General features: G+C 45.0%; 1 protein-coding gene across 2 annotated transcripts in view; it reads left to right on the top strand.

Annotated features, from left to right (window-relative positions):
* YPEL2 (yippee like 2) overlaps positions 1-19,057 on the top strand; it is a 78,487-nt gene that overhangs the window by 33,555 nt on the left and 25,875 nt on the right. The window contains exon 1 of one of the 2 annotated variants that reach the window (XM_062617156.1): positions 7,156-7,257. The exons of the other annotated variant lie outside the window; for it this stretch is intronic. The gene's annotated coding sequence lies outside the window, so the exon portion shown is untranslated. Of the gene's footprint in view, positions 1-7,155; positions 7,258-19,057 lie in introns of those variants that run through there. 2 annotated transcript variants of the gene reach the window in all.

The raw sequence follows: 19,057 nt of genomic DNA, 5'->3' as shown, positions 1-19,057 counted from the left end.
ACTAGACCTGGCCTACAAACTTGAGTGCCGTGTTCAAGACACCCAAACCCCTGACTATGACACCACTCTTCTAACCATTTATTAACCTGGCCAGTCCTCCTAGCTTTTGTAAGGTCCCCCCTGTATCCTGGAGAATTGATGAAAAGACAATCTGAGCTCCAGAGCCCCTAACCACCTCTCCCAGGGCTCTGTAGTCCTTTATGTTCGCTAGTCACACACTAGTTAGAGTAGGCTCCATATGCAGCTCAGTAGGTAAAAAAAAAAAAAAACAAACCATCAACTTTCCACCCTTTCTGTCTTAATTTGGTTTACTAGCCAGTGTGTAGCTCCAGTTAGTTCTTATGCAGTGTGGTTTTCTTCAGCTCAATTTTATTGCTGTTGAATTTCTAGACGCACACCTCTGTTTATAATTCTGGGTTTAGAGAATACTGTGAAATAGCAATTACACGTTAAAACTTTATTATCTTAGGCTAGGAAAAGATAAATTTTAAGATACTGGTCTTGATTTCTGGACTTGATCTCTCAGGGGGCAGGTCATAATTTAGTTTCTCTCTCAACTTTCCCTCATCACTGCATAAATAAACTGTTTTGCTTTATTCTGTATTGAATGACAAAACACAGTTACTGAAATGACTAACCTGTTTCTTTCATTTTAATATTTTTCCTCTTTCTCCGTAGCAGTGGTGGTGTAAACTTCTGCCTTCAAAAACGCTTAATGCGTTTTCTGCCACTGGTCTTCCTAAATCTGATAACAGCTTCTGACTGTGCTGTTTATGCAGGACCTCTCTTTGATAAGCCTGCTATTTAATATTTGAAATTTGAATGAGTCTTGTTGCATAGCAGGGAAGGGGCTCAGTGCTGGAAAGCTGCTGAATTTATTCAGTCACCCATTTGGGCTTTAGTACAAGAGCTAAGTTTAATCTCTTGAGACAGATGAAGTTGCATGGATGAGGCCATGAATCCGAGCACCAGTACAGAGGGCTGAGGCCACGATAACTGTCTGTAACAAAATAACATGGAATTGAGGTAACTGTAGAATGGTTGTTCTGTCAAATCATTGTTTTGAATATTCCAGAACTTACTGTGTGATTTTTAAACCACTTGTACAGAAAAGTGTGTGTTGAGAACTTGCACAGCTGTCCAGGAGGATGTTCAGTGAATCTCTCTCCAAGGGGAGATTCTTTTCAGGTACTTTTAAGTATTGTTTAACACTTACTGTGTTCTGAACTGCAAAATATTTTATGTATGAAGGATTATGCGTGTATTTCATGCACTTTTAATTTGCAGAAAGTCTTGTGGACCTCTCTAGCTCCAAAACTATGAAGTGACTTTTCTTGTAAAGAAAGATTGATGCTTTTGAAATGTGACACATTAAAACATCTTTGCTCATAAAATATCTAAAGCTGAATACTTATTGTGACATCTTTGCCTAAAAGTCTGATTTCTGAGATTATAGTGTAGTAAACGAGCTTTTGATAGTGGACTTCTTATGTGGGTAGGGTTGCTGAAAAGAAGGGGATATATTATAAACTCTAAACTTTTGGCAATGACATTGGTGGTCTCATACAGTAATCATAGTATCTGCAACTGTGTGTAGCTAAACAAAACCTGCAGGGGACTTAAGCCTGCCTTCTCCATGTGCAAAAGAACTTGTGAGTAAACTTTTGAAGTCAATTCCAATTTGATTTATCTATAATTTATTTTAAGACAGAAACAGGAGTAGATAAACTTGACCAGAAGTGGTCTCCATATGCAATACTGAAAAATAGGGTAGAGAATTCTGCTGGTTCAGCAATGCAGTCTGTGCTGTTGCTTCGTTGCTTCCAGACAAAGGCCTGTCTGCAGAACAGGCATTGCATGCTTCAAAGCAAGCAGCCTGCCTGGGCACACAAAAATTCAAATAATCAGAATTTAAGATTGGAGAAGAGTGGGAAGGTGTACAAATTGGGTACTAAACTTCTGAAACTTTACTGTATGCTACTCGGTTTGAAGTAGGCAAGCCTTGTGTAATAATGGTAGAGGGAGGGACAAGGATGAAGATCCCAGGCATGCCAGGAGAACTGATTCTCTGCATGATTTTTGCTATCAGCATCTTTCAGTGTAAAGAACTGGCAAATTGTCTTAGATTGCAGCAAAGACAATATAAAATAATATATGAATATAAATATTTAATATAAAATGGAGTGTGTAGTTCTGTATGGATGGAAACAAAAAGGTGAAATGAGACAACAAATGTTTCTTATTTAATAATATTTTGAGAAGTGTTACATATGTTAGTGTTTTGGATAGCTGTGCTGAAAAGTAATTGTGTGACAGCACTGGCCTTTGCTTTGCACTTCAGGGTAAAAATGGCTGGCTGTGTCGGAGCTGCTTTCTAATTATTTGGTTTTTTTGCAATGGTGATGCTTAATTCTTAAGCACAATAATGCATCTTTTCTGTGTGGGGAATGTTGTCTTATTTGAAGTCTACTCTTTGGTGTTTATCCATTTGATTCTGGCAGTGTTACAAGATTCTGTGTGCACATTTATAACATTACAAGTCAGGTTTTGAAAGCACTGACAAAATGATCTTACGTAGCCTGGTTCTAGCCATCAGCTCTGACCTATAATCAGGCTCATTAGTTTAATTACAGAATGTAGCAGTTCACAGATGTGGAGGATATTGTATCCTATCTGTGTATGTACATCATACCTGAATTGAATGGGGGAAATGAAAACATTCAGTTATCTCTGCACGTAAGATATGGTAGCAGAGGAACTGGTTTTATTTAAATCTAGATTTCATTAAAAAATATTTTACTGTGGCCTTTAAATTATCCTGAAACACTTCTGTAATGTCCTAAGGACACTCGCTCTAATTCACCGTCTTCCACACAGAGTGTTATCTTCTACCTGCTCACTCTTGCTAGAAGATTTATGCAAAAGACTTTAGATGATCAGTGAAAGATTAGCAGATTATTGCATGTAAAAAGCCTTTGATAGTTGACAGGTATCTGCTGCTGAATCGGGGACACAGACTAGCTGGTTTTGAGTATGTTCATGTTAACAGGGATTCCACTTGGAGGAGGTTTCTGTGCAGTGCTGTGTTATCCTGTGTTGGGTGATAGTTTGCTATAAATACAGAGCTTTCTTATGATGATAATAAGCAGGTTAATGTTCCCTCTACTCCTACAAGTAAATTTCCAGCTTTCCTACTGGATTTCCATCAAATTATATTAAATATTAGGTTTTAAGGTCAAGTGTAATTTTAAAGCCTTGAGGCTTCACATTAGGTAAGAGAGGTGAAGTGGGGGTTTTGTACATAATAGTATTTAGTACCTTTTAAAGGATCTTAGCAGCCTGATGAGCAGATTCTGTAGATTCCTCTGGGCAGTATTTTATGTCTTACTACACATTCTAAATGGTTAGTAAGCCACACTAGGGAATTGGGAAGCATTGATGAATGTTCATGTCTTTTAACATGGAAAGTATTTGTCTGCGATGACTTCAGGTTGTGTAACCCATCATAAATCTGCAGTGCTAAGATTTGGCAATTAGAATATTCAGAAGAACTTACCAGTTTATCAGAAGCAAGAGGGCTTGGGGTGCAGCTATTTTCATGTCAGGATAGACATTTTTCCTTCATTGATGAGTGTCAGTAGAATCAGAGAATCACAGACTGGGTTGGAAGGGACCTTAAAGCTCACCCAGCTCCAACCCCTGCCACAGGCAGGGACCCCTTCCACTAGAGCAGCTTGCTCCAAGCCCCTGTGTCCAACCTGGCCTTGAACACTGCCAGGGATGGGGCAGCCACAGCTTCTCTGGGCACCCTGTGCCAGCGCCTCAGCACCCTCACAGGGAAGAGCTTCTGCCTAAGAGCTCATCTCAGTCTCCCCTCTGGCAGGTTCAAGCCATTCCCCTTGGCCTGTCCCTACAGGCCCTTGTCCAAAGCCCCTCTCCAGCTTTCCTGCAGCCCCTTTAGGCACTGGAGCTGCTCTAAGGTCTCCCCTTAAGGAGCCTTCTCTTCCCCAGGCTGACCCAGCCCAGCTCTCTCAGCCTGTCAAGACATCTCAGAGTTCCTGGTTTGTCCCTAGGATTTCCTCCGATGGATTGTTTTCCTGGCTGGCAAAGACAAACCAGCAGAACGGCCGCTGGGTCCTGCCTGTTCTCCTGCCCCTTGCCGCGGGAGGCCGCCACCTCTTTGCGATTGCTGCTCTTTGCACTAGGGCTGTAAGCGGTACATAAGCAGAGTATTCCTATGGGAAGCGAGGCGAGTGGTCATACAGGTAGTGAGGGCTTTACAGCTCCACAGTCATCTCGGTGATCTGGGGGCACAAGGTGAAGCACTGGGCAACGTTTGCTGTTTTGTTGTTGGACCAAAAATAGTGATGTTGCAAGTAGGGGAAAAAAACTGTTAATAGATGGAAGGACCTTTCTTTGATCTGGAATTTCCCTGAGCATGTACTTGAAGATGTTGTTTCCTGATGTGTCTGATAAAATTTGAAGCATCCCCACTTTGCACCTAAAGAAGAAATGCAATAGTAGGTGAGAGATCTTGAGTTACAAAGACAGTAACATCACCTAGGAATAAAACTTGAGAGTGCTAGGCACCTGAGATTTTTATCATATTGTAAGTACCACTCGTTTCTAATGCAGCACTAAAAATGCTGAGGTAGTGTCTCAATGAGTGCTTTCTCCCCTCTCAATATTGTGGTGGTAAAAAATAGCCTAACTCAGTGATAAATTGGGCATTTCTGGTCTAAATGGTAATGGAAGTTGAAACTAATGTCAGACACTGAGCAGGGAAACACTAGCTGTGCTGTTCAGGCTCCAAAAAATGGGTGTTTGCAAATAGAGAAGTTAAAAATCCATCTTAGCTCTTCAGTTGAAAGCTGGGCTGTCAAATAGAGCAGAGCCAAAATCCAGATTCTTTTTTTTAATGAGTAAATTTCCCTAAAGCTTAGCCCAGTAAAAGCATAGATGCTGATCAAGCTGTGCTTGCAAAGTTTGCAGCCAGACTCTAACACAGGATCACATGAGACTTGAAGCTTCAATGAGAAAGTACCTAGGACCTAAGTAGCTTTTTATTTCTCAAAAGTGGGTGAAATGCTTCTAATGAAGCACTCTTACCACTAAAAAGCTTCTGGCCAAGAAGAAAGCTGGGCTTTTTTATGGTCTTATTTTCTATGACTTCAAAGCTGTGTGAACCTCTAGATTTCCATGGTGATGCTGAACTTACATAAATGCCATTCCAATTCACCACCACCCTAAAGCAAGCCTACTACAAGAATACTTTGCATGTATGTAACGAATCTTGCTGTTCTCCATGTAAATAATAATGTATTTTTATTAGCAAACCAAAAAATCTGCATTGCAGCTCACTTTTGGGTGAGAGAAAAAAAACAAATCCCTGTTACGCAGCAGCCTCTTGTTCATGCATAGATTTATTCTGCTGGTGGCTTCACCTCTGGGTACTTGTGGTAGCTTTTCACAACTCTTGGTGACTTAAAATTCAAGCAAATTTTTTCACCCTTCCTGCATGTAACTCATTCTGGTTCAGGTGAATGCCCCTTCCTTTAGCACTGGTGAGATGGTCTAAAAACCTGACATGTTCGCTCTTGCTGCTGGGTTTGAGGAGGAAGGAGGTTATCTAAGAAAAGAAGCTTGAAGTAAGCCTCCAACATAGGCTCCTGGTGCTCTTGTAGCTTGTCTAAAGGTAATACAGCAAGTTCCTTCTTCATTTGAGTGTATTTAGTAGCTAGGAACTACCATGGTGCTTGAATCTCTGTTAACAGTGTATTTCAGTTGTATTTGGGAGTACCACTAGCTTCTGGGGGGAAAAAGTAATGTTGTATTTTAAAATCTGGTCTAATCTAATCTAGAATCCCTTAGCCTAGCTAGCATTTCTTACTCATGCAGTCAGAGGGGTGCATTCTGTTGTGTGAAATAAAACTTTATGTCACAAGGTAGTGGGTCCTTTTCCTACCCACATGTATTAAAAAATAAAAAGACCCACAACTAACAGAAATATTGCATTGCCCTTTACTGTGCTTGGGAGTCCAAATACGAAACCTATGGAACGGAGCGGTGCCCTTGCAGTTACCAGTAATGACTGATTCTTAGGGGAATGCTTAAAATATTCTTAATTATTTGCTAAAGCAGTGGAGTGTTGGAACAAGAAGGAACTATTTCACCCAATAAGGTATGTAACTTTTATCCCTTGAGGTAAGAAAAGGATGGAGAGAGAACATTCACTGCTGTGTAAGGTATGGTTTTAATAATCACCGTTACACATGTGCTGGTGCGAGCTGAAATGGGAGCATGCAGTGAAAAGCCTCCAACCCAGCTTGTTTGGAGCTGTTCTATCTCATAATTTGAGATGACTGCATTTAATTTTGCCCTTGCGCTTTTCCCTGGCTTAGCTGTGAGCACACTGGTGTGTTCATATGTATGTGCATGTACATACGTGTACATACGTGTTGACATGGAACCTGCAGGTAACTTGGGGGTAAGACTGCCAGGATCACCCCTGCAAGAAGCCCGTGGTCAGCAGTGGATGCAGCTGATGGAGATTTCCAGGAGAAATGTGCAATATCTTCATTTGTTGTTAAGCATCAAGCTAATTACGTGGTCAAGAAAGTGAATTTAATGGGGGGGATGGACACGGACGACATTCTTCGGTGCGTGGTGCGGTTCAAGCAGCAGTGGGGGCTCCCGGCGCCTCTCTCTCGATCTGGCAGCGTTAATTACTTCGTGATTAGTTCACGTGCGCTAATTGCCTCTGCAGTTTAACGACAGAAGCAGCGCGGCCCTGGGCGGTGGGGGGGGGGGCGGTCATCGCTCACCCCCTTCCCTCAGCCCCCGGCCGCGGTTCTCCCGCGCTCCCGTGTGTGGTGGGTGCGGATGGCGCTGGGCACCCGCAATGAAGGACCGGCTGGAAGTCAACAGCGGGACGGCTTATGGGGTTGTGTGACCCTGACCGGGCACCGGGTGCGTGTCTGCCCGGCCCGGCCCGGCCCGGCCCGGAGGGCGGCGGAAGCGCTGCCTGCGCCTTTAAGAGGAAACGCGCCTGTTTGTTGTTCCCCGGCGCGCCGGCCGCTCCCATTGGCTGCCGCTGCCCCAGCTGCTGCCTGCTGCCGCTCAGGGCCAGCAGGCTCGCGGGAGAGCCTATAAGGGGCGGGAGCCGGCGGGAGGGGGAGGGCGCTGCGGGGCTGCCTGGTGCGCGTCCGCCGCCGCGCTCCGTCTGCGCTGGGGACGCGCTTGAGGCGGCCGCGGCGGGTGAGTGCGGCGGGGGGCGAGCGCCGGGAGCGGGCGCGGCGGGGAGGCCGGCGGGGACGGGCGGGGGGGAGGTGGCTTTGTGGGCCGCGCTGCCGCCGGAGCTGCGCCACAGCAACGTCCGTGTCCGTCCCCCGGTCCCCCCCCTCCCGCCTCCTTTCTCCTCGCGGAGGGGCAGCGCGGGTCGGGGCCGCGCGTCCTCAGGGGAGCGTCCTCGGCGGGCTCTCTTGAGGGGAGCCCCGCCGGCTCGGGGCACAGGGCCAGGGCCTTGCGGCGCCCCCGGGGCTGGCAGCTGGCGAGCCGGGCTCTGCGAGCGGCGGCCTTTGTCTGCGGGGCCGGGCGAGGGGCTGGAGGCGGGGAGGGCAACAGGTCCGAGCCCGGGAGAGTGTCCAAGGGGCAGCGCGCAGGCGAGGCCAGAGGGGTTTGGCTCGTCCCGGAAAGGCATTAACGGGAGGGAGCTGCGGGAGTGGGACTGGGGGTGGCCGGCGTGCCAGGTAACCGTGAGAGGGGGAGCAGCAGGGATGGTCGTTCCTAATGAACCCTTTCCCTGTAGCAAGTAAACGCATAATAAAAGGCCGAAGCTCCAGGTGAGATCTGTGCGCGAGGCTCAGGCTTGTGACTCCAGGGAGAGACACAGCATCTTACCTGGGCTCTGGGGCCACCTCCCGAGCTGCTTCCAGCACGGCCCAAAGGGCTGCTACCAGCGACAAGCGCCCTGCCATGCTTCGTTTATTTTTACTAACACTGCTGCTGGAGTCCCTGGAGACCGGGCCTTTTCCAGCGTCAGGCTGAGCTACCCGGGTGACATCATGCCTGGTGTGGCAGAGGAGAGATCACAGAGTACCGGGGTCAGCCGTGGAGAGGGCATCCTCAGCCCTACGCAGTGCTTGACGTTAAAGGCAGGCACTTTCTGCATGTGGTGCGTTGGAACCGGGCACCGTCAGGGAGCAGGGGTAATTCTGCTGCAGCCTCTGGTTAAGGGTGCAGCAGCTTTCTCTTTGTGGAGCGCTGTGCTGAGGTCCAGGGCCTCAAGGTGAAATGTCAAGGGTCCTTTGTCTTGTGCTTCTCCATAGAAACTTCTGGGTTTTATGCAGAGAAGCTTGAGGTGACAGAGGCAGCCATGGAGTGAGCTATGGGTCCATAGCTTCAGATTTTAATGCTGATTTTTGAAGGCGAAAGAATTTGAAATGTTCCAGTTTAAAATGTCCTTTTAATGGTGTAGAAAAAGAAGTTTAATCCTGCCCGCTTTGCCCCCACTTTTTTCACCTGTCTTAAAATACAGGAAGAGGAAAGCCCATCTGGCTGATGTTTTTAGCTTGCAGACAGCAGTTAAGCAAGGGCCAGGACAGTACACCTGCCTTCCTGACATGGCCTTCCTCAGGGCTGCTGCATGCTCCAAACAAACGTTTTCTGCTGATGCATTTACAGTTACTTAAAGCTTCTGCTGGATAGCGCAGAGCGGCCTTTGCTGGGTTAGGTGGTTGTAAACAAGCAGATACTGAGAGAGCTTGACTTCAGTCCATGAGAGGATTCTGCCTGGAGAGGATGTATTTTGTGACTTCATTCTTGCAGAGCACTCCCACTGATCTGAAGATCTCATCGCGTTGGGATCCACGCCTCTGGTTTCTTGTAAACATTGTGTGCTGTCTAACGGCAGCGCTTGAATAGGGAATTAGAATGGTCTCCTTTTCCCACTGGATTTCCAGTTCTTGTTTCCTGCTGAAATACCATTTTAACATGAGCCTTAAGCTGTGAAGCTGAAGCTGGAAATGCTGTAGGGAGGGCAGAGACATTGCTTTCATCTGACAAAGATGTTGGCTGCTTGTTTGTTTTTTTTCCTTTTGGGTTTTGTTTTTTCAAACTTCCTTTGCAGGTGTGTCTTTCATGGAATAACTGGCAAAGCTGTGCTGGGCATTGAGCTCCCCTGTGTCCTCTGGATCCACAGATTTGAATAAGTGATTTCCTTTCTTTGCTGTTTGGTGTGGGTAGTTGAGCCAGGGTTGTATTGAAGAAGACTGCGTCACTACCTGTAAATCCACATTCCCTCAAAGGCTCCTTGACTCACGGATTGAATACCTGTTGCTGAGAGAGAATTTAATTAAGGAACTGGTCACTCTGGTGTAGGTCCTGGCTGGCAGTTTATAAAGCGGGAGCTCCTTCATCTAGTGTGGTACTACACGAGCATTGCAAGGATTGCAGAGGAGTAAAAAACCCATTATTTCTTATTCTTGCATCACAGCCTTGCCTTTGACCATGTGTGTGGAAGCCTCTTAAAGAAATACCAGTAAAGTATTTCTTTCACTGGGCTTTGGTCATTAACTGCCAGACCTTTGCTTGCTTGAGCTTAAGCTGTGAAATGCTAGAGCAGTGGGCTGCAAGAGGGATCACGAAGTGGAATCTGGAATGGAGAAAGGGAAACGTCAGTTCTTCTAGCTGCTTTGAAGCTGATCAGTAATGTTGGAGGCAGAATGATGTAGCACTGTGTATTTATTGCTTTAAACCATAAATACAAAGTTTCCTTTTCTCATCTCCTTGACAGAGGCCTGTATGGCTTGAGGACAGCGGTCCTTCCGGATGTTTCCTCTTTTTCTGTGTTTGTTACTTCAGAGGTCTTGTCTTCTAGATCTAATCACAGTAACTAAGACAGATTTCCTTTCCCTTCCAGAAGCCAGAGTGACTCCATAGAAGAGATGGACTATTCTGACTCAAGGGTTTTGTTGTTTTTTTAGTTCTTTAGGACAGATCTTTAGCTGGTAAATCAGCATGTCTGTTGGTGCTGTGATGCTGACCGAAGATCTGGATCTCTTCTTCCCAAAACAAAGTCACTTTATAGTTCGTCTTACCTGGGGAGAAGTGCTCCAGGTGGGCTGCTGCTCAGGAGTGCTGGGTCCTGGGCCTTAATCACACTCCCTGTTGTCCTTATCAGTCCCTGCTCTTCATCCTCATCAAAGTTTGTCATTCACTTCTCTCTCCAAGTCTGCTTTTTGCCGTGTCTTACTTGCCTTTTTGTTCCTTGTTTGTCAGGGCAGGTAGTTGCTGTGCTATAAGCTGATTGTTCTGTTCTGGCTTTGTGACCCTGTACTCCATAGCCATGTCTGCCAGGACTGTCTGAGGGTGTTTTCACCCGCTGATCCGGGATGTGTTGGATGTCGGGAGTACCTTTGTCTCCAGAAGCGTCACTGGACTGGCCAAGCCACTTAAGGCTGCAGGAAGTAACATAATTAATGAGACTTAGTTCGCCCACATCTTGTACCTGACAATCTCAAGTCACTTGACAATGCCAATTAAAGCTAATCACACTCCTCTGTTTTTAGTAAATAGCTATTATCCCTGCTTCACTCTTGCTTTAACGAATGATAGTGCCAGGCAGTGTGAGTCATTGGAAGTTAGGGGCATGCAACCCGTAAGAGCTGCCTTCCGGCCTCTGCGCAGGCTTACACATCCAACTAGAGATGGGTTCTTCTATACCTGTTCAGGTGTTGGTTTAGCCTGTTAAAAGGTGTAATGTTTTGCTGACTTAGAAAAATATGCAGGTTTTTTGCCTTTTTACTGCTGTCATGACTTGTACAGAACTAAAGCTGAGGATGCTTTGAATTTGCCCTTCAGAGAAATTTAGATCTACAGAGATGGAAGGCAGAGTGGTGTCAAAGCTGCACTCTCACTTCTCCTGTTTCACATTGGCAGTGACTTCATTCCGAGGCCAGAAGTGTGGCGTGGTATGACCTAGGCATTACATAGCTCAGCCACAGAACTGTGGAAGACTGAAGTTTCACTGATGAAATATTGCTAAAGGATGGCTGGAGTAGCGTGTTATTAAAAACAGATTGTCCAGCATCACAAAAAAAAAAAGATGGAGTTAATAATTAACTGGAGAGGGGGATCTTAATGAGAATCCCAGGAACTCCCAGCTCAAGCATGCGTCAGTAGGCACGGAACTGCAAGAGGCGAGTCAGCTCACATACCTTGGCAGTAACACGGTAGTGAGGATATGCAAGAGGAACTAATAACTGGCAAGGCAGCAGCTGACTTGACCATCTTAAACTAGATTCTGTTATAAAGTATCTGTCATGTGAAGATTCAAGTTATAAATTTTCACCTGACTTTGCCCCCTTGACATATGGGTTGCTAAGTGAAAGCTAGAAGGATGATGACTGAACTGCCATGGAAAGTATGTACCTTGTTAATATAGTAACTGTTGCATAAAAAGTGTTAGTGGCAGAGATGGATCAGAATCCAGCATCTTACCCTTGGCTTTACTTGGAAAAGAGACACATATCAGAACAGAAAACAAAGCCACTGTCTCTCCCATGCCAGATGTGCTCTGGGCAGTGCAAGGCTAGTTAAGAGATGCTCCTGGGAAGATCTCTCTGAGCAGATGGGTTTTGTGAGCAGATAAAAACGTGCAGCATTTGCAAGCTCGCAAATAGTAAGTTATGACAGGCAGCTATGGCAGATCCTTCTTTCAGCTATAGATGACTGAGGATATTGGAAGGATGCTCACAGTAGGTAAATGTTCTCTCTGTGTTCCCTGTCAGTACCCAGCCTTTATCAGGGAAACAGACGATCCATCCAGCAGACCAGATTAATTGAATCCTACTCATGCTTATACTTGCCAAAAAGGAAGATAATAGAGCAATATAAGGAGCACAAAAAAATGTAGTAAGAGATGATTTGGATAGCTAGACTGTTCCACAATTAAAACAAATGAGGAAGAAAAGTTGGGAAGTGTTTCCATTTTGTCAGTAACTGGTCAGTTGGATGGGAAGAGCTTTTCCATGATGTCTGTAGTTCAGGTTGGTACTACAACAGCAAGGCAGGGTGGTCTTTCACTTTGTAGAACACTTTATATGTGTCTTGCTGGCAAAGTGTGATGTCCTTGATCTGTGGCTCCTAATGTGATCATCCCATTGAACGTGTAGCTGTCTTCAGCAGGAGGATGGATATGAATTGAAAAGCTACATCTTAGTGTGCTTGAACCGTTGCTGTTAGCTCACTCAGGTGCATCATATTTACTTGGCCAGTGCAGGTGAAGGACTGTTACCCTGTTGTGGGAGATGCTGACATGAGTCTTTGCAAATTGTAAAGGAGGAAATGAAGTCACTGGTGTTTTAAATTAGTTCAGCTTGCAGTTTTTGTTTATTTGTGCCACAAGTGGGATATGCTGGTAGGAGCAAAATTAAGTACTGGCTTGTTTCAAATTTGTCCTGGCCAACGGTGAAGCTTTTCTGCATGTATGTTTCCTTCTGCATTTGGTAACACACGCTGGCATCTCTGGTAACTAGTTAGTAAATTTGGCTGTGATGGATTGTACCTGCAAAGCAAAGGTGGGCAGCTGGTAGCTCTAATGCTTGTGTGCTGCTTGTTATCAGCAGTGCAGGCTCTTCTGCATTGCAAAGATACTGCTGCCAGGCAACTCAGAGGAAAGTGGGAAGAGAATTCAGCCAGAGGTGTCAGTCATTCCTTGGCAGAGGCTGAATCTTGCAGTCCATGTTCATGTCATTTTGGAGACAGGCCCAGGAAAGTTAACAAATTTTGAAGCCAGCCCTGTGAGATGACATCTGTCTGAGCTGTCCTGAGCCTTTTGAGATGAAATTGTATGGGGAAGAATTTGATTAAAATGTCCATAATAATTTCCCTTCCCTGCATCCCAGTGGTGTCTGTGGTGTGTCCGAGTGGATTGTTTAGAGCAGTGTGCTTGTTCTGAATAGTGAGGAGAGATGAGTTTGCAGTTCTGACACTGAATGGTCTGAATCCAGCCTTAGGTCTGTAAATATTCTCATGGTCATCTGGTCTCAGTAGTCTGCAGCCAGGACAGAAGCACCTCTGCACCATCTAAGCTGAGATACTTTAAGCTATTCCTTCACTTTCCAGGCAGTTGTGCACTGTGGTTCAGTGCAGGAAAGCTTTTGGTTTGAATGCAGGAGTCCTCTGGAATTGCTTCTCACCGCACTGTTGCACTTAAGAACCTGAAAATGCACTGCTGTGGTGAAACTGCTAAATTTGGTTTAATCTCCAAACTGGCAGAAGGTAACACAACTGTGTAAAGAACATTAAAAAAAAACTTTTTAAAATTACTTTGTTTTTAATAAGTTATGGATTAATAGTTTGTAAAGTGACAACGCAGGACAGACTGACAAAATTCTGTTTTAAAATGTTAAAGGATTGCTGTTTGTTCCTGTGAAGTTTCAACTCAATGCACCTTCCACGTCACCTTCATAGAAAGCCTCTCCATCAGCAAGAGACCAGGAAGCTGGTTGTAGATGGGTGTGGAGTCTGTTTCTTGATGAGGAGAGCTGTGACAGCCCACAGACTGACATGCTGCCAGCTTGTACAAAAGGAAAAAAACCCCAAACCAACCCCCCCGAAACCCCAACCTTTAAACTGCAATTAATATAATTGCTCTGACACTTTCGGGAGGTTTAATACTGATAGCTCCTCAGCAGAGCAATACCTCTGACGTGTGTGCTGACGGGCTGTGCTGGTATGTGGAGCACGGCAGGTGCAGCAAGGTTGGCGTCCTGCCTGTCCCTGATTCACCACGGCCAGGTAGTCGCTAATTGCTTCTTGCTTCATCTCTTTTTGATGCCCTCTGGTGGTTACCTGACAATTGTCTGCAGCACTGTTTGCCATCAGTAGGTGTTTGAACACCTTTTTGCATCCATCCGTCCATCCATCCATCTATCAATCTCCTTTTCCCAGAATCATAAAGTGCTTCCTAGTGATTAAGAGTGCTGTCTTAGTGTGGAGAAGAGAGAACTAGGGCTCGCAGAAACAAAGCAGCTTGCTAGGAGACGCCCAGAGGAACAAAGGGATTACATGTATTTCTGGTTGAATTCTCTAAGTGAGGATCCTGCTCCATACACAGACACCACTGCAACACAAATAATAGTATCTGATAAAAGTAAATGCAGAGGATTCCTGCTGGCCATCTTCCACCATTTCTCCTGTTATTTTCCTGTCTCCAGGGTCTTGCAAGGTTTGGAGAAAGAACTGAAGGAGTGCAGGTGATAGAGAAGGACACTTGGGGTTCATGTGTCAGTAATGACTTTTGGTAGTTGTGCTAGTACCGCTTAGCTGCGTGCAGCGTCATCAAGTGTTTCAAGTTGGTGCATTTCAGACACTTGATACTGCAGGGAGTAAAAGTACATTGTGTACACCCGTATGTTATTTAAACTCCTTTCTTGGCCTTCCCTTGTGTTCTGTGTTTAAATTCAGAGTGGTTCTCCTTTCCTACAGGGCCTTTCATGAGGTACATCCTACCCTTCTGTATTCAAATGGTCTGGCTTTGTCTTTTTCAAAGCTGTTGCAATCCTGTGTGATAGTGAGGATCTCCAGAACTGCCCCAAACCAAGAGATTTTGTTGCAGTCCTCCACCATCAGAGTATGAAAGCTCCTTAGATGTGCTGGGTGTCTCTGAGGGTTCCACACACAACTTTCTGACATTAAACCCAGATTCCCAATTTCAGTGTGTCACCTTAAAGACTAGCCTTCCTCTTTGAAAACTGCAGTGCATTATGCAACATTAAGGCAGTTTCTATGTCAAGAAAACCCTGGTAAATGTGCTTACCTCAAGCATTTTCTTAGAATCATGCTCAGACCCTGGAGCAGTGCAGGCTGCTACAGTTTTTGACCCTGTAAAAACAGAAAACTCTCCAATTCCTCTTGTGCTTTCATTGCACTCAGCATATCTCTCAGCTCTTCCATATTAATGAGAAGAGATGCCAAAGAAGAAAGGTTGGGTTTCCAAATAGATGGATTTTTTTCAGAGCTACTGTAGGCAGCTTTCTATAGCATTTGCAATGTTCTAGTAAGTATTTAATGGACTGTAGTTTATCTTAAAAATCAAATAATCCATAAAACAAACCCTCAGACCCAACAAACCTGTTGTTTGCCCTGCCGGAGTGAATGGGAACATTTGCATCTGAGCTGCGTTGCGCATGGGGTTTATGCAAAATGGGACTTGTGTGGGATCGGTTTTGTTCTCTGCCATTGTGGCATATGGACTTGTACAAGCAGTAGCCTTGTCTAGCAAGTGTTTGGCACAGACTTAGCATTTCTCCTTTTTTGTTTCCTGAATTGCCAACAGCTTCATGTGAAAAGTGGCTGTTGGACAGGTGGAGGTTGATACTGAACCAAAAAATTGTCTGAACAGCAAAATGTGTGCGTGGTTTTTCCTCCGTGGTGCTGGCATCTGCTTAAAACTTAGCAGGATTAAGCAGGGCTGCCCTAACACACACGGTCCTTGCAAGCATGCGTTCAGCTGATTCTCTCACCAATGACCATGATGTTGATCACCAATAAATGACGTTGATCTTTTCCCTAGATTTTTTTCCTTTTGTCTAAACCAGTTTTCTGGCTTCTTGTGAGCTAATTCGTAGCTAAACACAGGTTTCTGTTCCGTCAACTTGAGCGTGTCCACCCCAGAGATAAATTTCTCTTGAAGAATGATGGAAGAAAAATACTGGATTATGTTGTTGGTGACAGGTACTCATCTCTAATAGTATTGAGCATGATGAGAAAGTAATCAAAGCATTTTTCTGGTTTTAAGTGAATGGAATGATTCCACTTAATGCCCACTGTCAGTGAGGCTGATGAACAGTAACTGGTTCTGAAAAACCAGGGGCACAGCCCAAAATCATCCACATGCCTTTGTTCTGCAGTAGAATGAATGCACAGCTAGCTGTTACATAGATTTTAATTCAAAGGTGTTTGCCACTGGGACAGAAGAAAAAAAAAGGGGCAGGAGATTGGGTTTTGCATTGCCAAGAGTCATGGGTCCCATTTAATACATTTTGAGATGATACTCGAGACAGAAATGGGTCCTTACAAGCTTCTAGCTGTGCTCATAGGATGTAAGAATGCATTTCCCATTGGTTTTCCCTCCTCTCCCTTGCTAAAATGAGGACAGAGATCTTGGTAGATAGCACACAGATCAACTGTTGGGCTTAACGGTGTGCGAAGGTAGTGCCTTTATAAAATACAGCCACCAAATGAGCTTATCTGAAGGGTTTCTCCAAAGCAGTTTCTTCCAAGATCTTAGCTCACAAATCTTTATTCTCTCCCTTGCCTTAACCAATTTGGTTTTTCTTCTCGGCACAAGACTGAGAAAAGGAGTTGCAGTGGATCTTAATCTGTGCTCTGATATTGTCCCACTTGACTGTTTTTCTTGTCCACTTCTGAAAGGTCAGATTTTTTTGCTGACATTAAATGTGTTACAAGGTTAAATAAATGGATGCTCATGAAGTGCTTTTGCAGAAAGCTGCGTGCAGCAGATAATTTGTGTGTGCGTTTGTTTCTCCATTAGATAAATGCGGTGATAGGATTTCCTGTTTACTCGTCCTTCTAGAGCACTGATGCTTAGGAGGCCTGGACAGAGGGGTCAGCAAACAACAAATGAAGGGATTGCTGTTATATTGTTCTGGTTGGGTGTAATTTGTTGAGTATAATTTGGCTTTGAGTGTGCCTGTGGACTGCTTTCTCCAGCTGTTGTGCTGTGGTTATTAGGCAGCTGATCAGAAGAGAAATGGTTTGGCATAACAGCATAGGAGAGAAATGGTAAAACGTGGTTGGTGTATTTACCTATCTGTGCTGAGGAAGAGAGGGAGGAGATTGCACCATTACAAATCAATGAAATATAAGGGTTAAAGAGTCTGTTTAAACAGAAATTGGGTAAAGTGATTGCCAGTCCTTTCTTTCCTCCAGATGGTCTGTCCAATGTAATCTGTTTCTTTGAGACAGGGCTTGGTTCTTTGCCTTGGAATCCAGTTGTGTTTAGCTGCTGAAAGGGCACACTTAGTCTCTTGCTTCTGTGCACTTGGAGGACAAGGCACATGTCTCTCAAATTTCAGGTTCTGAGATCTGTTACAGCTGGGATACAGTGCATGCTGCTGAATCGGGGGCTTGAAGTTGGGGGATGGTTCTGTTGTCTTGTGACTCTGAAGGTTAGCACTTGGTTAGTTCAGGAAGGCTGGGATGCGTTGCTTTTACTCATATCTAGTCAGCAGAAAATAAGGAAGGATGCTGCTGTGGTTTGCATCTTGCTTCTGCCCAGTTGCAAACAAGGCTTCAGTCCTTAAAGTGCTCCTCTCCTCATTCCTGTCTCACACAAAACTAAATCATATTTGACAAAATCATGGTGCACGTGGAGAACTGGGGCAGGGTAGAGGTGAAAGCTGTTTCTCTTACTTCTCTGATTAAAGAAAGGCATGTTGAAATCCAGAGGTGCAGTTATGTACCTCTCAATGCGCAGGCAGAATGCATAGCTATGGGTTTACCAGATAAATTGCAGGAAAGACCTCTTTTGACTGAGCAAGAGGAGGTTTAGTTCCTTACCAGCTGGGAAGTGAGCCCTTCTGCATCAGGATGGGTCTTCCAAAGCTCTCACTGTAACTGGAATTGGAAAAGGTTAATCTGATTAGTTAGTGTTTGCGAAGAGCTTTAAGGATGAAAAGCACTGTGTAAGAGCTGACTATTTTGATCATGATAAATATGCTTTATCAGCAGTTGGCTGGATGAGTAAGACTCTTTTTCCCATTTGACTGTAAGGGAGCTGCCTTCTGGAAAGCAGAAGAAAAATATTTCAGAGAAAGGGAAAAATGGATGTCCTGTTGTTTTACTGGCGTCTGCCTCCTGTTGAGCACTGTGCATGGTCATGATACAGTGAAGCTGACTGCTTCAAATGATGCCTGTGTGGGCCGATGACAACCCTCCAGTATAGTGCTGGTAGGAACTGGTTACTAGAAAGCTTGCAGATGGCAGCCTGGCTTTCGAGGGTTGTCCAGCTGGCAGCAGGTTCAGTGGGTGATGCTTTCAGAAGCACTGAAGCAACTTGGATACCTTGAATCTTCCTTTTCAACAATGACAAGACAACTTAGGAGCAGAAGTGTTGAAGACAGGGTTCTATAAATGGCACTTTGGTATGTAAGTGATGAGGGTTTTTTGCAGATCTCACTGTCTCATGGTGGTCACACATGAGGCTTTCCAGCAAAGAGCAGTAGTGGATTCACCGTCTGAATTCTGTTGTTTTCAAGTATGACTTGGACAGTTCTGTCACGGCTCTATACTTGTAACTAGTGCTAGCACTAGTCATGAGATTGCCTAAATGGGATGCTTATGAATTCTACAAGAATTTTCCTGGGCCCTGCCTTCAGTTGCCTGATTGCCTTTCTGATTTCTGTTGAGCTGCTTTGACAGCTTCCTTTTTAGCAAGGCAGAGAGGTGTATTTGCTTAGGGTAGTTCCAGTCCAGCCCTTCTCTGCAGTGTATCTTGAGCCAGGTGTGTGGCTGATGCTTTTCCTAGGAGGGTGCATCCTACTGGGCAGCAGCAGAACCTGCTTAGCACACAAATGCAAGGGGGCTGTTTTAGCAGCACAGTGAGCTGGGCTGGCTTTATTCTAACTTGGAAGATTATCAGCTGTGCTTCAGGCATGGTACTCGTCCCACCATAGAGACCAGCTGTTAAGCTCTTGTACTTTGCTGTTTTGTTCAGTTCAGGAATTTCCATTGCAGGTCAGGTGTGGAGGTTTTATGTCTTGGTTTTCTTAATGGGGGGGCGGGGGGGAGTGTTGGTAGTATTCAAGTATTTGATACACAAAGTGCAGACTGAGGGACTGAGCAGGGTTTTATGGAAGAGAAGATCCTCATGGGAGGAGCAGCCAGAGTTCATGATTAATTTCTAGAGCATGCATACACGCCATGGGTTGGGGAGGGAGGAGAGCTGCCGCCTTTATCCTTTATGCTGCTGCTGTCCTCAAAAGGAACATTTGTAGCTGGTAAGGCTTATAGATGTGGGATCTGAAAACTA

Source organism: Pezoporus occidentalis, unplaced genomic scaffold, assembly GCF_034315485.1.
Source record: "Pezoporus occidentalis ecotype Australia unplaced genomic scaffold, CSIRO_AGI_Poc_V1 ctg192, whole genome shotgun sequence".
NCBI classification, from domain to species: domain Eukaryota; kingdom Metazoa; phylum Chordata; class Aves; order Psittaciformes; family Psittacidae; genus Pezoporus; species Pezoporus occidentalis.
Note: the sequence above shows the minus strand (reverse complement) of the source record. Positions and strands in the feature narration are given on the sequence as shown.